Source organism: Mauremys reevesii, linkage group 13 (genome assembly GCF_016161935.1).
Source record: "Mauremys reevesii isolate NIE-2019 linkage group 13, ASM1616193v1, whole genome shotgun sequence".
NCBI classification, from domain to species: Eukaryota; Metazoa; Chordata; order Testudines; family Geoemydidae; genus Mauremys; species Mauremys reevesii.
This window is the reverse complement of record NC_052635.1, coordinates 29,652,512-29,664,138: the sequence shown is the minus strand read 5'-3', so window position 1 is coordinate 29,664,138 and position 11,627 is coordinate 29,652,512. Positions and strand designations below refer to the sequence as shown.

Genomic DNA, 11,627 nt, shown 5'->3' with positions numbered 1-11,627 from the left:
TGCCACATACACCGATTCCCACGGATTGCCATCCAACCCCCACCCCCAACGCCAGAGAACAATCGAGTGGACATGAAAAGAGATAACGCCTATTCAATAAATTCCATCCTGCGATACCAGCTGCTGGGCTTTTGTGCTTTGGCTCAGACACAGGGCAAGGCGCTCTGAGAAATCACAGCTGGGTTGTGAGGCTGCTCGGAAAAACAGGAGAGAGCCTATCCCCACATGTACCCTCCAAGCTACAGGGCAGGGTCTGCGGAAGTGGCTCCATAAGTAGAGACTATCTGATTGCGACGGGGGCTTCGTTCTGGCCCTCACAGAACAGTCTCAGAGATAGTTCTGTCAGTGGGATGGCAGTGCCTGCACCTGCTAAGGGTTTCATTCCCATGCCATTAGCTTCAGCAGAATTACTTGTATCTTGTAGAAAGAGATCTGACCACTGGCATATAAACATATGGATTTAGGGGGTATGTAAGGGGTCACTGAAGATCCATTTCAGCAGCAGTTTTCAAACTGTAGCCCAGGCCTGAAGCCCAAACCCCACCGCCCGGGGCCAAAGCCCCCAGGCTTCAGCCCTGGGCAGCGGGGCTCAGGTTACAGGCCTCCTGCCTGGGGCTGAAGCCCTTGGGTTTTGGCTTTGACCCCCCTGCCCAGGGGGTGGGACTCGGGCAGACTGAGACTTCAGTACCCGGTCCCAGGGTCATGGAATATTTTTGGTTGTCAGAAAGGGGTTGGGGTGGAATGAAGTTTGAGAATCCCTGCATTAGAGGGAAGGGGAGGAGTGAGGAGAAAGCAGCTTGTTTTCTGGTCGTTCCCCCCCATTCAATCCTCCCCAGCAGTCCTGATCTCTTTGGTCTCAGAGACCCCAGTAAATGTATCAGGTTAGCAGCTGGTCGATCACATGCTGGTTCAGCCGGTCTCTCCTTAGAATGTCCCCTTTGTCCCTCGCTGATTATGCACAATCCCATCCTCTCCTGGGAGGATTAGGGCTTTGGTGGAATTTCCTTTTTGCTGAAGAAAGAAGGATGGGGGTGGTGCAGGAGGAAAGGAGCAAGAATGCAAGAGTGGTGTACAGGGCTTGAAACTGCCTTGCCTTTGTTTTTGCTGTACTGAATGTAATAGGATGACTCACCCCCAGAGCGCCCCCTCATGGACAGGTGTGGCATTGCAGGCCCTTTCCCTTGGTTGCCTCTGCCAAACAGCCATTTAGACCTGTTGGTGGTCCACTTCTTCTGGTGGCCCAGCCCTCTGGCCAGGTTGCAGAGTCCCATCCCTTCCACAGTAAACCCAGGGTCCAACAAACAACAGTCCCCCAGCCTCACATTGGGTCTTCAGCCAGACTCCCAATTTGCTAGTCTCTACCCCTGTGTGTCAGGGAATTTCAATAGTCTGTAGCTCTGGGGTTCAGAGGTTTCCTGCCCCTCTTCCTTAGTGGGCTAGTTGGGGAGTCACCATTCTCATTCTCCCAAATTCAGGCGTTATTCAACAAAACTCTTCACAACCCTTTGTGGATGCTGCAGCTTGCTGTTTGAAACGTGAGCCAGGTCGCTTAGTTATGAATGGTAATATGACACCTGGCTTTGTTTCTATTGTGTGATAGGATGCGAGTAATTTTTAGAAATGGATTTCTGATGCAAAAGCTTGTGTTCACTTCGCAATTCATGATTATTCACATTCACAAGCTTAAAAGTTGCTATCTTTCAGCAGTAGCTATCTGCATTTGTAAATCGCAAGCTCACAAATGTTCATGGAAAACAAAAAAACAGTCAGGGACATGAATGTGGCTGAAATGTGTTAATTTCAAAATGCAGACAAGCTTTTGACAATTTTTTTTTTTAGTAGAATCTAACCAGTTCCACATCATCAAGTGAACAGCTTAAGAGAAAACATCTTATTCCAGACTTGAATTCTCCTGTCCTACAGCGCGCTTGGTTATTAACTATTACTGGATGTCATTCCTCAGTTCATTTTCCCTATACATTTGTTCCGTAGTTCAGTGATGTATCAAGGCTACAGGTCCAGACTCTCCAGAGAATGTTTCAATCAGTATGCTTTTCCTTACTGGGATCCACTTCCCATTGAAGCCTTTCAAACACAGTCAGATGAACAGCCTTGAGAAGCCAGGAGAGATCATTTGGTCTATTTATATCTCGAGGCTTTCATCAGTGTAGTATCTAAGCAGTCCTACATGGATTTTAACATTTGCCATGAGATTTCTGCTGTAGAGAATGCTGCCAAATGTTCTGCAAAATACATCGGTATGTTCCTCAAGTTTGCTCCATGACCTACTGCATGATAGTCAGAAATGCAGTATCATGTTCAGGGGCTAAATGGTCTGATAGAAACTGTAGCAGTGATAAGCCGATTGCTTCTGTCAGTAAATACCTGAATGTACCTTTGTTCAGGCGTTTTCTGTGTTGCTAATAGCACAGAAGGACATGCCAGCTGCCTGAATAGCTCTAACTAGCTCTCACAATTTAGATAATGGCATAGAGAGTGCACTTATAAAGTTTGCGGATGATACCAAGCTGGGAGGGGTTGTAAGTGCTTTGGAGGATCAGATTAAAATTCAAAATGATCTGAACAAACTGGAGAAATGGTCTGGAGTAAAGATGATTACATTCAATAAGGACAAATGCAAAGTACTCTACTTAGAAAGGAACAATCAGTTGCACACATACAAAATGAGAAATGACTGCCTAGGGAGGAGTACTGCAGACTGGTATCTGGAGGTCATAGTGGATCACAAGGTAAGTATGAGTCTACAGTGTAACACTGTTGTAAAAAAAAGCAAACATCATTCTGGGATGTATTAGCAGGAGTGTTGTAAGCAAGAATGAGAAGTAATTCTTCCGCTCTACTCCGCACTGATTAGACCTCAACTGGAGTATTGGGTCCAGTTCTGGGTGCCACATTTTAGGAAAGATGTGGACAAATTGGAGAAAGTCCAGGGAAGAACAACAAAAAATGATTAAAGGTCTAGAAAACATGACCTATGAGGGAAGATTGAAAAAACTGGGTTTGTTTAGTCTGGAGAAGAGAAGACAGAAAGGGACATGATAACAGTTTTTAAGTATGTAAAAGGTTGTTATAAGGAGGAGGGAGAAAAATTGTTCTTCTTAACCTCTGAGGATAGGACAAGAAGCAATGGGCTTAAATTGCAGCAAGGGTGGTTTAGGTTGGACGTTAGGAAAAACTTCCTAACTGTCACGGTGGTTAAGCATTGGTATAAATTACCAAGGGAAGTTGTGGAATCTCCATCATTGGAGATTTTTAAGAGCAGGTTAGAAAAACATCTTCTCAGGGATGCTCTAGACCAGTGGTTCCCAAACTTGTTCCGCTGCTTGTGCAGGGAAAGTCCCTGGCAGGCCAGGCCGGTTTGTTTACGTGCCGCATCCGCAGGTTCGGCCGATTGCGGCTCCCACTGGCCGCGGTTTGCTGCTCCAGGCCAATGGGAGCTGCTGGAAGCCGCAGCCAGTACGTCCCTCGGCCTGCACCGCTTCCAGCAGCTCCCATTGGCCTGGAGCAGCGAACCACGGCCACTGGGAGCTGCGATCAGCTGAACCTGTGGACGGGGCAGGTAAACAAACTGGCCTGGCCAACCAGGGGCTTCCCCTGCACAAGCAGCGGAACAAGTTTGGGAACCACTGGTCTAGATAATAGTCCTGCCATGAGTGCAGGAGACTGGACTAGATGACCTCTCAAGGTCCCTTCCAGTCCTATGATTCTATGATTCAGACCTATGGTCCAATCTAATCCAGTCTCCTGTCTCTGACAGTGGCCGGTACCAGCTGCTTCAGAGGAAGATGCAAGAAACCTTGCATTAGACAGTAATAGACTAACCTGTCCACAAGGAAAGGGGCTTCCTAGCCCATTCTAGGGGTTTGCTTATGCCCTGAAGCCTAAGGGTTTATGCCCCTTCCAAAACCCCTGGATTTCCCCCGCCCCTTACTATTGTAGCTCTGGGTGTTGATATCCTTTGAGCAAAGGCAATGCAAATGGGACCTAAGGAACAAAGAGCAGCAGCCCATTTCGTTCCACAAGATGGCTGGGAAGAGCTCCTCTTTGGAGGCGCCTAGAGAACCACCAGCATGTTGTTCAAGAGTCTGCATGTGCGCGCCCATGGAGCCGTTCACCCTTCCCGGAGCCTTAGGCTTCAAAGGGGTGAGTTCCCAATAATGTGCTTCTCTCTCTTCCTAAGTGACTGTCAGTAAAGAGCACCTGGCTTTCCAGGCTGAAAATAGGCATGTCTGCCTCTCCGAAGGTTTGGCAGGAGGAACTGTTCATCTTCCCAGAACAGCTGATCATAGAGGAGGGCCCTCTGTCGAAATAATGACGGGAAGGGAGCAAGAGACACTGACCGTCCAGATCGGCAAAGGTAGTTAGGCTCCAATGGAAGTTAGGACCCTAAGTATCTTTGCGGCTCTGGGCCCAACTTCTGGTATCAGCTAGTGGATCTGATATTCACTGTACAAACCCACAGCCCCACTCTTTGCTTCTGCTCTGCTGAGATCTCATCTTCCTCTTGAGGGATACTTGTGACTCCCCTTGACTTCCGTGCAGTGGGGGGAAAAGGCCCCCTGATTCCCCACTTCTCTTCTTCTTTGGGTCACAGGATCTAGTCTTTAGCTCACTTGCCCTGAGACACGGACAGTTCTAGAGGTGACCTATGCTGTTATTCCCCGTAGGATTGTATAGGGAACTTTAAACAGAGCTACCCAACCAATAAGGAGAAGACCCGATGGGGCAGGAGACAGCCACTGTATCACCCTTTTAATGTTATCTTGATGTTGCTGAACAGACAGGAGTCTCGATACTTCTCCAACTAGCCAATTGCTTGCATCCTGAGATGGAGGTCACTAAGCCCGTGGGCAATAATGCCTCCGCGGGAGGGCGACAGAGACACGAGCCCCAGAACCCTTGCCAACAAAGCGACGAGATGCCCACACAGCAACGGACGGGGTCGAGGGAGGAGGAATGGCATCTACATCTATGGGAACTCAAGGGCTCAAAGTTCTGGTTGTCTAGGAGAATACAGGCTAGGATTTCCCCGCTGACTTGCACTGGAGTGATGGGTGCTTTGCTTCTCTGAAAAACGCAGCCCTAGGACCAACCCTTTCCAAAGTTTGGGTGTCTCCATTGTCAAGTTCCCAAGGTAAAGCACCTGGAGCCTGATTTGCAGAGGCACTGAGCATCAACGGCCCTGCATGGAAGCGAAGGGGGCTCAGCACCTCTGAAAATCAGACCCAAGTTAGGCATCTGAAAACAGAGACACCCAGTATGACACAGCCCTCTTGAAAACCTGGGCCTCAAAACCTTCTGCCGTGGTTCCCTCACATGTGAAATGGGCAGGGCACCTGCCTTCCTCACAAGGGGAGGTGTGAAGATGAATTACCCATTTCCTTGAAACCAGTGGCAATGGTTATTTATGCATGGGACTGAGTCACCTGTCGCAGCCCCACAGACCCCTCCTCATCCTGCATCATTCCCTGGGCTTCCTCACTTTGCTGTACCCCCAGCTGGTGCTGGGCTCTCAAGAAAGGTGTTTCCATGACAGAGCCAGACCTGGCCTGCTTTCCACCGAACAGCTATTTTTTCCATCCCTTGCCAATGCCAAAACAAGCAGCGCTTTTCCAATCTTTGTTGTGGTTTCCAGGTCTTTGTTTGCTGGCAGCTTAAACCAGGGGCTAGATGTAAAGTGGAATGTTACTGCTGGTTGAGTGGCTGAAAATTGTCTCCCTTTGACGGCGGCTTTCACACCCCTGCCCTTCCCTAGGAGGAGAACCGCATCCTTAGCCCTCTCCTACTTCAGGCCCCTTCTGGGAGCCTAGGCCTTGTCCGCATACATGCAGCAGTGCAGGGGGTGGGTGCGAAGGAGTGAAAACTTTCCAGGGAAGAGGAGGAGGAGGAGATGGCAGGGGCTTCCCCACCAAACTCTTCAGGAAATGAAGCTGTGTTGCGCTGATGGATTGGAGAGGAAATCAGTTTCCTGTTTTTCTGGAAGCCGGTCATGGGGATTTGTTTTTGGCAATTCTCTCTGGAATTTCAGCCTTTGCACCCAGTAGCAGCCTGTCTGGGTCAGTAGGTGGCTGAAACACTTTTTGTTTTGTAGCAGGCAGTGAGGGAAAAGAGATTAATGCCTTGATCCCCGGTTAGGATTTAGTCTCACTTTTCAGATGTGTTTAAGGCACATACTACATGAGATTTGAGGGGAAGGGCATGCCCAGCTCAGTTGCACTGTCACAGGTTAGGGGACAGCTGGACAGGGGAGTGTTACATTCATTCTTTGTTTCTTCTTTCTCCTCTTTGCATGTTTCTCATTGCAACCGTGTCCACATGGATCTCAGATACTACAGCCGTGGGTGCATTAGGTGAAAGACAGACAGACTCTGAGGAGGATATGGAGATGCGTGCCAGGTTCCCCAAGAATAACTCCGTGATTGACTCACTGTGTACACCTGGGCTCAGGGAATGTAAATGCTGCTCTGATCCTGATCCCCATTCTGATCTGGTGGCATTTCACACTCGCTTTGCATTGGGAGCCAGTGCAGTTTTCAGGTGCTCAGCAGCACCCTCATATGGGGTCAGATTTGTCAAAAGAATCTAGCCCGCAGCAGTTCCCATTGTGACCTCTATGCCTGGACAGCCACAGGAGCTCGGCTCCCAGCATGCACCCAGCGTACTGAGCTCACCCTGTTGTGGGGGCTGAGCCCTTCTGAAAAGTCTGGCTCACACAACTGCACAGGGCAGTGCAGGGTAATGGGGGGTTACCTATTGTCCATTTGTCGAGCCCACCCCTTCCTGCTCACCTGAGCAGAAGTCTGTCTTCTACAGCCCTGGTCAAAATTGTTATAGCCATAGAACAACACTGAAGTGGTTCCACCCATTACTTTACTGCAGGCGTATTTTAGGGGGCAGCATCCAGTTAACCAGTTACTTGCCATTGTCAAATTGTGTTTTCCACCCACAGGCCCCAGTCCCAGGCTGGGAGTCAGGAACTCTAGGGTCTGGCTACACGGCAACGGGAAGCGCGCCTCGAGCTAGCGGACTGAAAATAGCATTGTAGAGCTTGCAGCCCCAGCAGGGGCTTGGGTTAGTCACCTGAGCTCAGACGCAGGCAGTCGGTTGGGCTTGAGAGGCTGAGCTGCCGCCCAAGCTGCAACATCCACGCTGCTACTTTTAAGGCACTTGCTCGAGCCCCGCTAGTGCATTTCTGTCTACCTGGGTCCGGAGGCTGGCGTCCCGCTGCAGTGTGGACATACCCCGAGGGTCTATCCCCAGCTCTGCCATTGGCTGACTGTGTCTGGCAAGTCACCGCTCTGTGCCTCAGTTCCCCCCTCTGTAAAATGCGGGTGACACCTGCCTAGTTTTTTAAAATGCTTTGAGACCGACAGATGGGGAGTGCAATGCAAGAGCAAAGCACGCCTGTTATTATTTATAATGAATCAGATCCGGAGCTCCGTACTCAGGCAAAATCCCAAGGAAGTCAGTGGAAGTTTGCCCAGTGATACTAATTACTACAGAGGCATTGGCAAATAGGAGCAATTTTAGACTGTCAGTGAGTCTAAGGTCCAAGGAGGGAGCATGAAGTACCAGGCTGGGACTGCCCTGCCATTGTTGCATGAAACAAAGCTCTAAATCTCCTCTAGTGCCAGGCAGGGAGAGGGGCTCCATGGGTCAGATCACTGGCTTGGAGGAAATCATTAGCTATTACAGCTCAGTATGGAACCATCCCCCACCCCTCCACAGATGAGAACTACTGTAGATCCTGCCCTTATAGGGGACACTCATGTGACCCTGGTGGTTAGGGTCAATGGGATCAGGGCCACTTCCAGCATGCCAGGCAGAGCAGGAAGCCATCTGGGGCAGCGAAATAAAAGAGTTCGTGCAGTGGAATATTTGTGGCGACCCCTTCTTGTCTGAGTGTCTCTTTTACACATTACAAAGCTGGACCATGTTCTCGTATTTGCACTGCTGTGGATTCACTCTGGGCAAGGTGCATTTGACACCTAAAAATAAATAATAATAATAGGAGATATACCAATCTCCTAGAACTGGAAGGGACCTTGAAAGGTCATTGAGTCCAGTCCCCTGCCTTCACTAGCAGGACCAATTTTTTGCCCTGATCCCTAAGTGGCCCCCTCAAGGATTGAACTCACAACCCTGGGTTTAACAGGCCAGTGCTCAAACCACTGAGCTATTCCTCCTCAGAGGTGCTGCATTGGCTGTGAATTGAACACAGGCCTCCCGCGTGGCAGGCGAGAATTCTACCACTGAACCACCAATGCCCTGCCTCTTTCTTTTGGGGCTTGGGAGATGGCCTGTATTCTTCAACTTCTGTACTTAGCCACTAGGAAAGATGATTGCACTGAGGGCCAAATTCATCCCCTTACTTCAATGGAAAGGATGAATTTGACCCCAAGAGCTGTAGAATTCTGACTAGTCTTGTTAAATCAAAAGAACCTGTTCGGTTATAAATGGAAAGATTATCTGAGAAAGAGGTGGGGCAGGAGACATTAATTAGACTGAGCTGAGGATGTTGAGGCTGCCTTGGGCGTGTAGATCTCTAGATTCCATTCCACACAGGCACAATCCCTTCCTCTTGGAGGTTCACCAGCAGCAATCCCTGGTGGACGCATGAGTTAAGAATGAATGGTGTTTGACACAGATATTTGGCTACGAGTGTGTTGACAAGGTGAAGAACATAGTCCTCATCTGCCACTCTTCAGGTTGTAAAGGCATGTACTAACATTGACAATGAGGGACAAAGGGGACAGACAGCTCTATCCCCAGTATCTGACAGGGAGGATTTTGTGGATGATGGGTACAGAGACAGCTTCCTCTCAGCATGGGTCAGAGGGGAATCTTGGTTAAAGATATGTTTACTTGAAGTATGTTCTTCACCTACTAGATGATTCTGTGCACTGTATAGCATTCCAGATGGAGTTTGGCCCCTGGTAAACAAGGAAAGGCGAAGCTGGACCTCAAGCTATGTAGAAACCTGTTTGTTCGTGTCTGTCATTGTCCCTGATTTCTTTAATAAATGCCTCATGTTTAAGGAGGTCTCTGATTCCAAAGATCATGATACTGGGGGGATTAGGATTTTAGAATAATTGAATCATAGGACTTGAAGGGACCTCGAGCGGTCATCTAGTCCAATCCCCTGCCTCATGGTAGGACTAAGTATTATCTAGACCATTACTGACAGGTGTTTGTCTAACCTGTTCTTAAAAATCTCCAATGATGGAGATTCCACAACCTTCCTAGGCAATTTATTCCAGTGCTTAACCACCCTGACAGTTAGGAAGTTTTTCTTAATGCCCAACCTAAACCTCCCTTGCTGCAATTTAAGCCCATTACTTCTTGTCCTCTCCTCAGAGGTTAAAAAAAGCAATTTTCTCCCTCCTCCTTATAACAACCTTTTACATACTTAAAAACTGTTATGTCCCCTCTCAGTCTTCTCTTTTCCAGACTAAACAAACCCAATTTTTTCAATCTTCCCTCATAGGTCATGTTTTCTAGACCTTTAATCATTTTTGTTGCTCTTCTCTGGATTTTCTCCAATTTGTCCACATCCTTCCTGAAATGTGGCGCCCAGAACTGGACACAATACTCCAGTTGAGGCGTAATCAGCACAGAGTAGAGCGGAAGAATTACTTCTTGTGTCTTGCTTACAACACTCTTGCTAATACATTCCAGAATGATGTTTGCTTTTTTTTGCAACAGTGTTACACTGTTGACTCACATTTGGCTTGTGGTCCACTATGATCCCCAGATCCCTTTCCCAGAGTGGAACACACAGGGACTCTGAGGATTAGAGGTAAAGTTGATCAAAAGATTCCTTATGAATTTAGCCCATTTTATGGCCACTGACTCACTCACAAACTGATCCTGATTTCTGTGACTGTCTTTATTCATAAGTATTTACTAACTAATTCATAACCTATGGGTTGTTTGAAAGTTGTTCATGGTGTGTGTTTGGTCACCAAAGCCACATGGTATTTTTTCTATTTCCTGAGTGGATGACAGAATTTTTCTAACCAGAATACCAAATGCAGAAGAAAAATGAGTTTCTGGTTTGGATTTTGGCATGAATAAACATTTGAGCTAAAATGTGCGTTCTTTCAGAAGTTGCAAATATTCTCCTGCTGTCAAGTGTTCATGCAGATATTCACAAATAAGGGATACGATGACCCCACACAACAGAGAGCAAGGAGAACTCAGGGCTTATATTCACAAATGAACATTTGTACTATTTGTCTTTCTCACTAGATTCCTGAACTTGTAGTTCAATACCTTATTATGCTGTATATTCCTAAGGGCTCTTCTGCCTCTCTTTCTGCAATCATAAGGGGTATTTCCATCAGTGGGCCCTCAATTCTGGAATTCATCTTCAGCAGAAATACGCATAAACCAATTCCTATTCAGAAAGCATCGTCCAGACTTTTTGCTAACTGTCGGCCCCAGAATCCCTGGCATTAACCTACTGCTGAGTTTTCCCTCCATCTCTAGTTTCAATACATGGTGGGAGGTGGTGGTATATTTGCTTCGAGTACTTGTGAATTATTGCGGTGCTTAATCAGAACCATATAAACTGTTCCCATACACTAGAGTGACAGGCACCTTGTAAAGGTCTGCAAGAGTAATAACAACTCATGCGTGTCACAACCCCATAGGGCCAGCGGCAGGGCCGCCCAGAGGATTCAGGGGGCCTGGGGTCTTCAGCGGTGGGGGCCCCCAGCCGCCGAATTGCTGACGAAAATCCGGCACTTCGGTGGTGGGTCCCGGGGCGGAAGGACCCCCCCGCCGTGGGTGTTTGGTGCACTTCAGCGGCGGGTCCCGGAGTGGAAGGACCCCCCCGCCGCCGCCGAATTGCCACCGAAGACCCGGAGCGGAAGAAACTCTGGGGGCCCGGGCCACGCAAGAGTTTTCCAGGGCCCCTGGAGTGAGTGAAGGACCCCGCTCCAGGGGCCCCGAAAAACTCTCATGGGGGCCCCTGTGGGGCCCAGGGCAAATTGTCCCACTTCCCCGCCCCCCCACCCCCCTCCCCCGGGCAGCCCAGCGGTGTCAACCACCCTTCCTTTCTTTATGGCTGGATGGGAAGGAGCACAGCAAACCATTCTCTTTCGTAGCATGTGGTCGCACTATGGAAGAGGCTGAGAACCACTATAACAATATCCAAACTGGCTAATGTGTACAATTGCCTCCTGCTGGGTAGAACCAGAACCAACCTACTGGGTGCCAGAAGGCCTGTTTGGCTCTCAGTCTAAGGGCATTGGCCTTTGGCTCAAGGGACTGGGGCTTGTGTTCCTGGAGCAGGCGGGTCTCAGCTGCCAATGCACAGTTCAGAGGGGCAGTTTAGTGACAGCTGGGAAGTCCTGGCTGTGGCACAGTAGATTGGGCATTAGTCTGGGACATAGGCTATTCCTGGCTCTGCGCTGGCCTGCTGTGTGACGTCGGGTACATCACCTTGCTGCCCCGTGCCTCAGTTTCACCATTTGTAAAGTGGGGGTAACCTTGGTCAAGCATTTTAAGACTGTTCATCCATAAACATTCTGTAAGAGTGTCATAAACAGATAGTTAAGGGTTAATGTCTCTTTTACCTGTAAAGGGTTAAGAAGCTCAGT

General features: G+C 48.7%; 1 non-coding gene across 1 annotated transcript; it reads right to left on the bottom strand.

The window, feature by feature from the left end:
* Positions 1-8,217: 8,217 nt before the first annotated feature.
* TRNAG-GCC lies at positions 8,218-8,288 on the bottom strand. The gene has a single exon. It is a non-coding gene; the product is annotated as a tRNA-Gly (tRNA).
* Between the last annotated feature and the right edge of the window lie 3,339 nt (positions 8,289-11,627).